At 44.5% G+C, this 13,953-nt stretch overlaps 1 pseudogene; it reads right to left on the bottom strand.

Annotated features, from left to right (window-relative positions):
- The window catches only part of LOC135054481 (zinc finger protein 271-like), a 108,713-nt pseudogene that overhangs the window by 75,020 nt on the left and 19,740 nt on the right, over positions 1 to 13,953 (bottom strand).

Here is a 13,953-nt window from a genome sequence, read left to right as displayed (position 1 = left end):
GGGGTAAAAATGTGGATTTCCCAGCAGTTGCCGTGGCTACCAGGTCTGATAGACCTACCCCAAATAACTCCTCCCCTTTATAAGGCAATACTTCCATATGCCTTTTGGAATCCGCATCCCCTGACCACTGTCGTGTCCATAACCTCTTCTGGCAGAAATGGACAGCGCACTTACTCTTGATGCCAGTCGGCAGATATCCCTCTGTGCATCACGCATATATAGAAATGCATATTTTAAATGCTCTATAGTCAGTAATATACTGTCCCTGTCTAGGGTATCAATATTGTCCGTCAGGGAATCCGACCAAGCCACCCCAGCACTGCACATCCAGGCTGAGGCGATTGCTGGTCGCAGTATAACTCCCGTGTGAGTGTATATACATTTTAGGATATTTTCCTGCTTTCTGTCAGCAGGTTCCTTAAGGGCGGCCGTCTCAGGAGAGGGCAGTGCCACCTGTTTAGACAAGCGTGTGAGCGCTTTATCCACCCTAGGGGGTGTTTCCCAACGTGCCCTATCCTCTGGCGGGAAAGGGTATGATGCCAATAACCTTTTAGGAATTATCAGTTTTTTATCGGGGGAAACCCACGCTTCATCACACACTTCATTTAATTCCTCAGATGCAGGAAAAACTACAGGCAGTTTTTTCTCACCAAACATAATACCCTTTTTAGTGGTACTTGTATTATCAGAAATATGTAAAACATTTTTCATTGCCTCAATCATGTAACGTGTGGCCCTACTGGAAGTCACATTCGTCTCTTCATCGTCGACACTGGAGTCAGTATCCGTGTCGGCGTCTGTGTCTGCCATCTGAGGTAACGGGCGTTTTAGAGCCCCTGATGGCCTTTGAGACGCCTGGACAGGCACAAGCTGAGTAGCCGGCTGTCTCATGTCGTCAACTGTCTTTTGTAAAGAGCTGACACTGTCACGTAATTCCTTCCATAAGCCCATCCACTCAGGTGTCGACTCCCTAGGGGGTGACATCTCTATTACAGGCAATTGCTCCGCCTCCACATCATTTTCCTCCTCAAACATGTCGACACAATCGTACCGACACACCGCACACACACAGGGAATGCTCTGATAGAGGACAGGACCCCACTAGCCCTTTGGGGAGACTGAGGGAGAGTATGCCAGCACACACCAGAGCGCTATATATACACAGGGATACCACTATATAATGTGTTTTTCCCCTTATAGCTGCTGATATTATCAAACTGCGCCAAATTAGTGCCCCCCCTCTCTTTTTTACCCTTTTCTGTAGTGCAGGACTGCAGGGGAGAGTCAGGGAGACGTCCTTCCAGCGGAGCTGTGATGGAAAATGGCGCCAGTGTGCTGAGGAGATAGGCTCCGCCCCCTTCTCGGCGGACTTTTCTCCCGCTTTTTGCTGAATTCTGGCAGGGGTTAAAATACATCCATATAGCCCTGGGGGTTATATGTGGTGTATTTTCGCCAGCCAAGGTGTTTATATTGCTGCTCAGGGCGCCCCCCCTAGCACCCTGCACCCTCAGTGACCGGAGTGTGAAGTGTGCCTGAGGAGCAATGGCGCACAGCTGCAGTGCTGTGCGCTACCTTGTTGAAGACGGATGTCTTCTGCCGCCGATTTTCCGGACCTCTTCTTGCTTCTGGCTCTGTAAGGGGGCCGGCGGCGCGGCTCTGGGACCGGACTCCGAGGCTGGACTCGGTCCCTCTGGAGCTAATGGTGTCCAGTAGCCAAGAAGCCCAAGCTGGCTGCAAGCAGGCAGGTTCGCTTCTTCTCCCCTTAGTCCCTCGATGCAGTGAGCCTGTTGCCAGCAGGTCTCACTGAAAATAAAAAACCTAAAACTTAACTTTTTCTAAGAAACTCAGGAGAGCCTCCTAGAATGCACCCTTCTCGGCCGGGCACAAAATTCTAACTGAGGCTTGGAGGAGGGTCATAGGGGGAGGAGCCAGTGCACACCAGGTAGTCCTAAAGCTTTACTTTTGTGCCCAGTCTCCTGCGGAGCCGCTATTCCCCATGGTCCTTACGGAGTTCCCAGCATCCACTAGGACGTCAGAGAAAGTATGTTTTATATAGCCTGTATGCTGCCAGCCCTAACCCCATATAGTATGCGTTTAATATAGCCTGTATGCTAACAGCCATAACCTCAGAGAGTGTGTTTTATATAGCCTGTATACTGCCAGCCATAACCCTATATAGTATGTGTTTATATAGCCTGTATGCTGCCAGCCCTTACCCCAGATAGTATGTGTTTTATATAGCCTGTATACTGCCAGCCATAACCCTATATAGTATGTATTTTATATAGCTTGTATGCTGCCAGCCCTAATCCTATATGTTTTATATAGCCTGTATGCTGCCAGCCCTAACCCAAGATAGTATGTGCTTTGTATAGCCTGTATACTACCAGCCATAACCCTATATAGTATGTGCTTTATATAGTCTGTATACTGCCAGCCATAACCCTATATAGTATGTGCTTTATATAGTCTGTATACTGCCAGCCATAACCCTATATAGTATGTGCTTTATATAGCCTGTATGCTGCCAGCCATAACCTCAGATAATAAGAATTTACTTACCGATAATTCTATTTCTCGGAGTCCGTAGTGGATGCTGGGGTTCCTGAAAGGACCATGGGGAATAGCGGCTCCGCAGGAGACAGGGCACAAAAAGTAAAGCTTTTCCAGATCAGGTGGTGTGCACTGGCTCCTCCCCCTATGACCCTCCTCCAGACTCCAGTTAGGTACTGTGCCCGGACGAGCGTACACAATAAGGGAGGATTTTGAATCCCGGGTAAGACTCATACCAGCCACACCAATCACACCGTACAACTTGTGATCTAAACCCAGTTAACAGTATGATAACAGAGGAGCCTCTGAAAGATGGCTCCCTAAACAATAACCCGAATTAGTTAACAATAACTATGTACAAGTATTGCAGATAATCCGCACTTGGGATGGGCGCCCAGCATCCACTACGGACTCCGAGAAATAGAATTATCGGTAAGTAAATTCTTATTTTCTCTATCGTCCTAGTGGATGCTGGGGTTCCTGAAAGGACCATGGGGATTATACCAAAGCTCCCAAACGGGCGGGAGAGTGCGGATGACTCTGCAGCACCGAATGAGAGAACTCCAGGTCCTCTTTTGCCAGGGTATCAAATTTGTAGAATTTTACAAACGTGTTCTCCCCTGACCACGTAGCTGCTCGGCAGAGTTGTAATGCCGAGACCCCTCGGGCAGCCGCCCAAGATGAGCCCACCTTCCTTGTGGAATGGGCCTTAACAGATTTAGGCTGTGGCAGGCCTGCCACAGAATGTGCAAGTTGAATTGTGTTACAAATCCAACGAGCAATCGACTGCTTAGAAGCAGGCGCACCCAACTTGTTGGGTGCATACAGTATAAACAGCGAGTCAGATTTTCTGACTCCAGCCGTCCTTGAAATGTATATTTTTAAAGCTCTGACAACGTCCAACAACTTGGAGTCCTCCAAGTCGCTTGTAGCCGCAGGCACTACAATAGGCTGGTTCAGGTGAAACGCTGATACCACCTTAGGGAGAAAATGCGGACGCGTCCGCAGCTCTGCCCTATCCGAATGGAAAATTAAATAAGGGCTTTTATAAGATAAAGCCGCCAGTTCAGATACTCTCCTGGCGGAAGCCAGGGCCAGTAACATAGTCACTTTCCATGTGAGATATTTCAAATCCACATTTTTTAGTGGTTCAAACCAATGGGATTTGAGGAAATCTAAAACTACATTTAGATCCCACGGTGCCACCGGAGGCACCACAGGAGGCTGTATATGCAGTACTCCTTTGACAAAAGTCTGGACCTCAGGGACTGAGGCCAATTCTTTTTGGAAGAATATTGACAGGGCCGAAATTTGAACCTTAATAGATCCCATACTGGGTGTATACACAACCGCCCCCACACTGAAGTTGTGTGGACAGGTGTGTATACTCTCAGGCGCCAGTTACTGCCGGACTGAAGGAGATTTCAATAATAGCAAGGACTGCTGCTCCTAATTATAGGGATAATTGCAATCCCTATATTTACCAAAACCCACAAACTACCCACAAGGGTGTGACCCCCTGTGGAAAATCGGGAGCGCTGACCCTACTAATTATTGGAGACAAATAAATAATGATTACAATAATACTAATTAAAATATAAACAAATTATAATTTATTAACATATAATGCTGCAGCATAAGTGACATACATTAAACCATAATAAAATATGTATATGAGCTTCTAGTGCAAATATATGCTTGTAATGCAAATGCTCCACCTCTACTATTGAGGCAATAAAAAATTAAAAATTACAAATTAAAAATTAACTAAAAAACTGAGGCTTGGTTTTCCACCATGGATTTTATAGAGTCCACTTGATGTATTAATGGACCCGCTGATTCAGCATTTTTAGACACTATTGTATTCACGTGTCAATGATTCATCACTGTCCCGGAAAAGTGTGTGCACACATATATTGATTTCAGAATGGGTAATTACCATATATGGTTGGATCCTAATATCACCTCAAAGATCAGCCTGTTAGGATGATTCCAATTAGAAGAGCTCCCTCTGCTGGTGCTTGTCCATTAGTTGCAGATTATCTGGAGACTATATTTCACAGAATTTCATCCACAGCTCTCCGGCTCCCTCTGCTGGCAACTGGCCGAAATTGCAGGTAAAAGGCTGATATCGTAGCCACGAGCCGGTGATTGCTTTGAACAATTAAGCGGTGATTACCACTGATGATGATGGTCCCTTCAAAAACGCGTTTCTCCGCCTTCCACACTCAGCGGCTTCCTCAGTTTGAATGACCATCCTCTGCAGAATCGCTATTTATAGTCACCTCCGTTTGTATTTCCCGCGGCCATTTGCGCATGCGCACTTAGACGTGCGTTCCAAGCCTCGTTTCTACTCCATACTTTAAATAGACTCCGGCGGCCATTTTAAATCTCGGGATCCAAGCCTCATTTTCACTCCCGGACATCATAACGGCCTCTATTATAATACCTTTCATAATGATACTTCCAAGCCTCGTTTTAGAGAACTACATAGCACATTTAGCTTTACTAAGCTCCAATATATCATTCATACAAGATTTTATTAAATGTGGTATTATGCGTTCCAAGCCTCGTTTTTACTCCATACAAAAATATAGACTCCGGCGGCCATTTTAAATTTCGGGATCCACGCCTCATTTTCAATCCCGGACATCATAACGGCCTCTATTGTAAAACCTTCCATAATAATACTTCCAAGCCTCGTTTTAGAAAATTACATAGTACAATTAGTATTACTAAGCTCCAATAAATTATTCATACATGATCTTATTAGGTGTAATATTAATTCTCACACAGTCTATATTCCATTTAAAATATTTTTTCCTATAAAGGATTCCAAATTCAAGCATCATTGCAACTATTAGCTCTATAGGATTAAGTATATTTAATTCATTTGTACATACATATACTAAATTAAAATAGACATAATTATAAACAAATATTTTAAAAAAAGGTAAGTAAATTTCAACTTCAGTTCTACTACCCTCTTGTGGTTAAACTATATAATTGCAACCTCTTAATATCACCATATGAAATATTTTGTCTCCATCTCCAACCTCCAGCATCATAAGGAACCATGTAATAACCAAAAACCAAATTAATTATGTGCATGTCAGGAATATCATTCATGTATATTGGCTTATATTAAGTCTGAATAAATATCAGATCTCAATTTTATTTTACAGGTCCTAAAATTTATTCAACTCAACCGTGTCATTGAGACCATGCGGAATCAATGTTTTAAGATTAAATATCCAAAAGGCCTCTTTTTTACACAGCCTTTTAAACCTATCCCCTCCTCGGCTGGTTATCGCCACCTGTTCAATGGCCGTAATGAGTATATTTTCTAACTTCCCTTTATCACATTCCAAGATATGACGATAAAGGTAGGTATTTCCTACTTTCCTATCAATCTGTCTTCTATGTTCCATGAATCTAACGTGGAGTGCCCGAGTGGTGCGCCCCACGTATTGTGCTCCACAACCACACTGTAAAACATAAATAACATATATGGATCTGCAATTGAGAAAACTTTTTACATTAAACTTTTCTCCCGAAACAAATGAAATAAATTGTGTCGTTTTCTTTTTTGTATGTCTGCATGTTACACAATTTGTTTTCCCACATTTGTGGAACCCTATTGGTGGTTTGGGTATCCAGGTACTTATTTGTCCACCTTTATCCACCGGATCCATAGATTTCCCACCTGATCTACTGAAAAAGCTCGGAGCTAATGCCGATTTCAAGCTATCTGACTTCCGAAATATTACCTGTTCACTAAGTATTACGTTGGAATTCAACATTTCATCTAATTTTAGAATGGAGAAATTTTTCTTAATGATTTTTTTAATCTCATATGCACTGGTGTTGTACTTGGTTACAAACATCGTTGTCCTATCTGTTGTTTGATTACTTATTTTCTTTCTGGAATTCTTTCTGGTGGTGTCTAGTAAAGTATCTCTTTCTAGACTATCGACTTCTTTCAAAGCCTGATCCAGTACAGATTTGGGGTAACCTTGAGTGAGAAATGCCCCATAAAGATTTGTCATCTGTCTATTCGCCCCCTCCTTGGTGGAACAATTCCTTTTTATCCGGAGGAACTGGCCCTTCGGTATATTGTCCTTCCATCGTTGTAAATGGCTACTCTTGTAGTGTAAATATCGATTTTGGTCTACCTCCTTGATAAAAGTGCTGGTTATCACAATCCCATCTTCAACCTTTAGCGCTATATCCAGAAAAGTTATCTGTGTGGGGTGACAGTGCCCCGTAAATTTTAAACCAAAATTGTTACTATTCAAACTAGCAATAAATAAATCAGCTTCATGTATGAATAATTTATTGGAGCTTAGTAATACTAATTGTACTATGTAATTTTCTAAAACGAGGCTTGGAAGTATTATTATGGAAGGTTTTACAATAGAGGCCGTTATGATGTCCGGGATTGAAAATGAGGCGTGGATCCCGAAATTTAAAATGGCCGCCGGAGTCTATATTTTTGTATGGAGTAAAAACGAGGCTTGGAACGCATAATACCACATTTAATAAAATCTTGTATGAATGATATATTGGAGCTTAGTAAAGCTAAATGTGCTATGTAGTTCTCTAAAACGAGGCTTGGAAGTATCATTATGAAAGGTATTATAATAGAGGCCGTTATGATGTCCGGGAGTGAAAATGAGGCTTGGATCCCGAGATTTAAAATGGCCGCCGGAGTCTATTTAAAGTATGGAGTAGAAACGAGGCTTGGAACGCACGTCTAAGTGCGCATGCGCAAATGGCCGCGGGAAATACAAACGGAGGTGACTATAAATAGCGATTCTGCAGAGGATGGTCATTCAAACTGAGGAAGCCGCTGAGTGTGGAAGGCGGAGAAACGCGTTTTTGAAGGGACCATCATCATCAGTGGTAATCACCGCTTAATTGTTCAAAGCAATCACCGGCTCGTGGCTACGATATCAGCCTTTTACCTGCAATTTCGGCCAGTTGCCAGCAGAGGGAGCCGGAGAGCTGTGGATGAAATTCTGTGAAATATAGTCTCCAGATAATCTGCAACTAATGGACAAGCACCAGCAGAGGGAGCTCTTCTAATTGGAATCATCCTAACAGGCTGATCTTTGAGGTGATATTAGGATCCAACCATATATGGTAATTACCCATTCTGAAATCAATATATGTGTGCACACACTTTTCCGGGACAGTGATGAATCATTGACACGTGAATACAATAGTGTCTAAAAATGCTGAATCAGCGGGTCCATTAATACATCAAGTGGACTCTATAAAATCCATGGTGGAAATCCAAGCCTCAGTTTTTTAGTTAATTTTTAATTTGTAATTTTTAATTTTTTATTGCCTCAATAGTAGAGGTGGAGCATTTGCATTACAAGCATATATTTGCACTAGAAGCTCATATACATATTTTATTATGGTTTAATGTATGTCACTTATGCTGCAGCATTATATGTTAATAAATTATAATTTGTTTATATTTTAATTAGTATTATTGTAATCATTATTTATTTGTCTCCAATAATTAGTAGGGTCAGCGCTCCCGATTTTCCACAGGGGGTCACACCCTTGTGGGTAGTTTGTGGGTTTTAATAGATCCCAATTTGAGACCCATAGACAATCCTGATTGCAGGAAATGTAGGAAACGACCCAGTTGAAATTCCTCCGTCGGAGCACTCCGATCCTCGCACCACGCAACATATTTCCGCCAAATGCGGTGATAATGCTTCGCGGTGACTTCCTTTCTTGCCTTAATCAAGGTAGGAATGACTTCTTCTGGAATGCCTTTTCCTTTTAGGATCTGGCGTTCAACCGCCATGCCGTCAAACGCAGCCGCGGTAAGTCTTGAAAGAGGCAGGGACCCTGTTGAAGCAAGTCCCTTCTCAGAGGTAGAGGCCACGGATCGTTCGTGACCATCTCTTGAAGTTCCGGGTACCAAGACCTTCTTGGCCAATCCGGAGCCACTAGTATCGTTCTTACTCCGCTTTGCCGTATGATTCTCAATACCTTTGGTATGAGAGGCAGAGGAGGAAACACATACACCGACTGGTACACCCAAGGTGTTACCAGCGCATCCACAGCTATTGCCTGCGGATCTCTTGACCTGGCGCAATACCTGTCCAGTTTTTTGTTGAGGCGAGACGCCATCATGTCCACCATTGGTCTTTCCCAACGGTTTATTAGCATGTGGAAAACTTCTGGATGAAGTCCCCACTCTCCCGGGTGAAGATCGTGTCTGCTGAGGAAGTCTGCTTCCCAGTTGTCCACGCCCGGGATGAACACTGCTGACAGTGCTATCACGTGATTCTCCGCCCAGCGAAGGATCCTGGCAGCTTCTGCCATTGCACTCCTGCTTCTTGTGCCGCCCTGTCTGTTTACATGGGCGACTGCCGTGATGTTGTCCGACTGGATCAACACCGGTCTTCCTTGAAGCAGAGGTTCCGCCTGGCTTAGAGCATTGTAGATTGCTCTTAGTTCCAGAATGTTTATGTGAAGAGACTTTTCCAGGCTCGACCACACTCCCTGGAAGTTTCTTCCTTGTGTGACTGCTCCCCAGCCTCTCAGGCTGGCGTCCGTGGTCACCAGGATCCAATCCTGTATGCCGAATCTGCGGCCCTCCAATAGATGAGCCCTCTGCAACCACCACAGAAGAGATACCCTTGTCCTTGGAGACAGGGTTATCCGCAGGTGCATCTGAAGATGCGACCCTGACCATTTGTCCAACAGATCCCTTTGGAAAATTCTTGCATGGAATCTGCCGAATGGAATTGCTTCGTAAGAAGCCACCATTTTTCCCAGGACTCTTGCATTGATGTACAGACACCTTTCCTGGTTTTAGGAGGTTCCTGACCAGGTCGGATAACTCCTTGGCTTTTTCCTCGGGAAGACAAACCTTTTTCTGAACCGTGTCCAGAATCATCCCTAGGAACAGCAGACGAGTTGTCGGCATTAATTGGGATTTTGGAATATTCAGAATCCATCCGTGCTGCTTTAGCACCTCTTGAGATAGTGCTAATCCCATCTCTAGCTGTTCTCTGGACCTTGCCCTTATTAGGAGATCCAAGTATGGGATAATTAATACGCCTTTTCTTCGAAGAAGAATCATCATCTCGGCCATTACCTTTGTAAAGACCCGAGGTGCCGTGGACAAACCAAACAGCAGCGTCTGAAACTGATAGTGACAGTTTTGTACAACGAACCTGAGGTACCCCTGGTGTGAGGGGTAAATTGGAACGTGGAGATACGCATCCTTGATGTCCAAGGATACCATAAAGTACCCTTCTTCCAGGTTCGCTATCACTGCTCTGAGTGACTCCATCTTGAACTTGAACTTCTTTATGTACAGGTTCAAGGACTTCAGATTTAGAATAGGCCTTACCGAGCCATCCGGCTTCGGTACCACAAATAGAGTGGAATAATACCCCTTCCCTTGTTGTAGAAGAGGTACCTTGACTATCACCTGCTGAGAGTACAGCTTGTGAATGGCTTCCAAAACCGTCTCCCTTTCGGAGGGGGACGTTGGTAAAGCAGACGTCAGGAAACGGCGAGGTGGATCTGTCTCTAATTCCAACCTGTACCCCTGAGATATTATCTGCAGGATCCAGGGATCTACCTGCGAGTGAGCCCACTGTGCGCTGTAATTTTTGAGACGACCGCCCACCGTCCCCGAGTCCGCTTGAGAAGCCCCAGCGTCATGCTGAGGCTTTTGTAGAAGCCGGGGAGGGCTTCTGTTCCTGGGAAGGAGCTGCCTGTTGCTGTCTCTTCCCTCGACCTCTGCCTCGTGGCAGATATGAATAGCCCTTTGCTCTCTTATTTTTAAAGGAACGAAAGGGCTGCGGTTGAAAAGTCGGTGCCTTTTTCTGTTGGGGAGTGACTTGAGGTAGAAAGGTGGATTTCCCGGCTGTAGCCGTGGCCACCAAATCTGATAGACCGACTCCAAATAACTCCTCCCCTTTATACGGCAAAACTTCCATATGCCGTTTTGAATCCGCATCGCCTGTCCACTGTCGCGTCCATAAAGCTCTTCTGGCCGAAATGGACATAGCACTTACCCGTGATGCCAGTGTGCAGATATCCCTCTGTGCATCACGCATATAAAGAAATGCATCCTTTATTTGTTCTAACGACAGTAAAATATTGTCCCTGTCCAGGGTATCAATATTTTCAATCAGGGACTCTGACCAAACTACCCCAGCACTGCACATCCAGGCAGTCGCTATAGCTGGTCGTAGTATAACACCTGCATGTGTGTATATACTTTTTTGGATATTTTCCATCCTCCTATCTGATGGATCTTTAAGTGTGGCCGTCTCAGGAGAGGGTAACGCCACTTGTTTAGATAAGCGTGTTAGCGCCTTGTCCACCCTAGGAGGTGTTTCCCAGCGCTCCCTAACCTCTGGCGGGAAAGGGTATAATGCCAATAATTTCTTTGAAATTATCAGCTTTTTATCAGGGGCAACCCACGCTTCATCACACACGTCATTTAATTCTTCTGATTCAGGAAAAACTATAGGTAGTTTTTTCACACCCCACATAATACCCTGTTTAGTGGTACCTGTAGTATCAGCTAAATGTAACGCCTCCTTCATTGCCAAAATCATATAACGTGTGGCCCTACTGGAAAATACGGTTGATTCGTCACCGTCACCACTGGAATCAGTGCCTGTGTCTGGGTCTGTGTCGACCGACTGAGGCAAAGGGCGTTTCACAGCCCCTGACGGTGTTTGAGGCGCCTGGACAGGCACTAATTGATTGTCCGGCCGCCTCATGTCGTCAAACGACTGCTTAAGCGAGTTGACGCTATCCCGTAATTCCACAAATAAAGGCATCCATTCTGGTGTCGACCCCCTAGGAGGTGACATCCCCATATTTGGCAATTGCTCCGCCTCCACACCAATATCGTCCTCATACATGTCGACACACACGTACCGACACACAGCAGACACACAGGGAATGCTCTACACGAAGACAGGACCCACTAGCCCTTTGGGGAGACAGAGGGAGAGTCTGCCAGCACACACCACAAAAGCGCTATATATGACAGGGATAGCCTTATAATAAGTGCTCCCTTATAGCTGCTTTATATATATCAAAATATTGCCATTAAATTTGCCCCCCCTCTCTGTTTTACCCTGTTTCTGTAGTGCAGTGCAGGGGAGAGACCTGGGAGCCGTCCTGACCAGCGGAGCTGTGAGAGGAAATGGCGCCGTGTGCTGAGGAGATAGGCCCCGCCCCTTTTTCGGCGGGCTCGTCTCTCGCTATTTTGTGAATCCAGGCAGGGGTTAAATATCTCCATATAGCCTCTGGGGGCTATATGTGAGGTATTTTTAGCCTTTATATAGTTTTACATTTGCCTCCCAGGGCGCCCCCCCCCCAGCGCCCTGCACCCTCAGTGACTGCGTGTGAAGTGTGCTGAGAGGAAAATGGCGCACAGCTGCAGTGCTGTGCGCTACCTTTAGAAGACTGCAGGAGTCTTCAGCCGCCGATTCTGGACCTCTTCTTACTTCAGCATCTGCAAGGGGGCCGGCGGCGCGGCTCCGGTGACCATCCAGGCTGTACCTGTGATCGTCCCTCTGGAGCTGATGTCCAGTAGCCAAGAAGCCAATCCATCCTGCACGCAGGTGAGTTCACTTCTTCTCCCCTCTGTCCCTCGTTGCAGTGATCCTGTTGCCAGCAGGAATCACTGTAAAATAAAAAACCTAAGCTAAACTTTCTCTAAGCAGCTCTTTATGAGAGCCACCTAGAATTGCACCCTTCTCGGCCGGGCACAAAAATCTAACTGGAGTCTGGAGGAGGGTCATAGGGGGAGGAGCCAGTGCACACCACCTGATCTGGAAAAGCTTTACTTTTTGTGCCCTGTCTCCTGCGGAGCCGCTATTCCCCATGGTCCTTTCAGGAACCCCAGCATCCACTAGGACGATAGAGAAAGTATGTTTTATATAGTCTGTATACTGCCAGCCATAACCCTATATAGTATGTTTTATATAGCCTTATGCTGCCAGCCCTAACCTCAGATAGTATGTGTTTTATATAGCCTGTATGCTGCCAGCCCTAACCCAATATAGTATGTGTTTTATATAGCCTGTATGCTACCAGCCCTGACCCAATATAGTATGTGTTTTATATAGCTAGTATGCTGCCAGCCCTAACCCAATATAGTATGTGTTTTATATAGCCTGTATGATACCAGCCCTGACCCCAGATTGCATGTTTTATAAAATACGCAACAAATCCTAATATTGGATGTTACACCTGTGACGACTGCCTGTAATGCCAGTTCAGACAGTATCCTACACTACTACTGTCAGTTCCATTACTTTAAAGCTCAGTTTTATATCATTGGCAATAAAATCTGCTAGCTGCTGCCCTGCGTAGGAGATATTGTCATAGATAAATGAGCAGAGAGAATATTTGATTCTTGTCTGTATTAACCCACTGCTGGACATTACTACAATAAAAATATTATTTAATATTTTAATTTAATAATAATTTAATAAAAATGAAACAATTAAAAAAGAAAACTTTTTTTAGTGTTACTAAGGGCCTCATTCGTCTACTTGACAAGTGTCATCACTGGGATACATCAAAAACATGCAATGGGTCATAAAGAGTTTAGTGTTTATTACTCACCTGTGCTGATATCTGTAGGGATTTCCTCCTCCTTACACTGCTGATCACCCCTCACATATGTCTCTTCTTCTCCCTCTGTATCTTCCAACTTAATACTTGTCATATAAATCTCTTCTTCTCCCTCTATATCTTCTACCTTATTATCAGTTACATACGTCTCTTCTTCTCCCTCTGTATCTTCTGCCTTCATATCAGTCACATACGTCTCTTCTTCACCCTCTGTATCTTCCAACTTAATACCGGTCATATAAATCTCTTCTTCTCCCTGAAAATCTTCTACCTTAAGAACAGTCAAATCTTCACCCTAAAGAAACCATAAAATATTTGTTATGGTAAAACTTACCGTTGATAACATTATTTCTCCTAAGTCCACAGTATCCACAGGATAACATTGGGATATGATGACACAACAGCAGATTTGCACCAATTGGTGAAAGCTTTCGGCCTCCCAGCATGCAACGGGACCGTCCATATATCCCCACCTCCTGGCTCAGGCAAATCATTTGATTTTCCAAAGCTCAAGGCAGGAGCATCATGTAGAGCCCTAATCAGGCGAGAAGAACACACATGCACACCCTTCCGTACAAGAAGGAAGAGGTTAGTGAGTGAAAAAATCCTCAAATTAGGTGCGTCAGGGTGGGATCCCTGTGGATACTGTGGACATAGGAGAAATAACGTTATCAACCGTAAGTTTTACCATAACAAAAATGTATCCGACAGGGTCCACAGGTTATCCACAGGATAACATTGGGATGTCCCAAA

Source organism: Pseudophryne corroboree, chromosome 3 (assembly GCF_028390025.1).
Source record: "Pseudophryne corroboree isolate aPseCor3 chromosome 3, aPseCor3.hap2, whole genome shotgun sequence".
Taxonomy (NCBI): domain Eukaryota; kingdom Metazoa; phylum Chordata; class Amphibia; order Anura; family Myobatrachidae; genus Pseudophryne; species Pseudophryne corroboree.
Note: the sequence above shows the minus strand (reverse complement) of the source record. Positions and strands in the feature narration are given on the sequence as shown.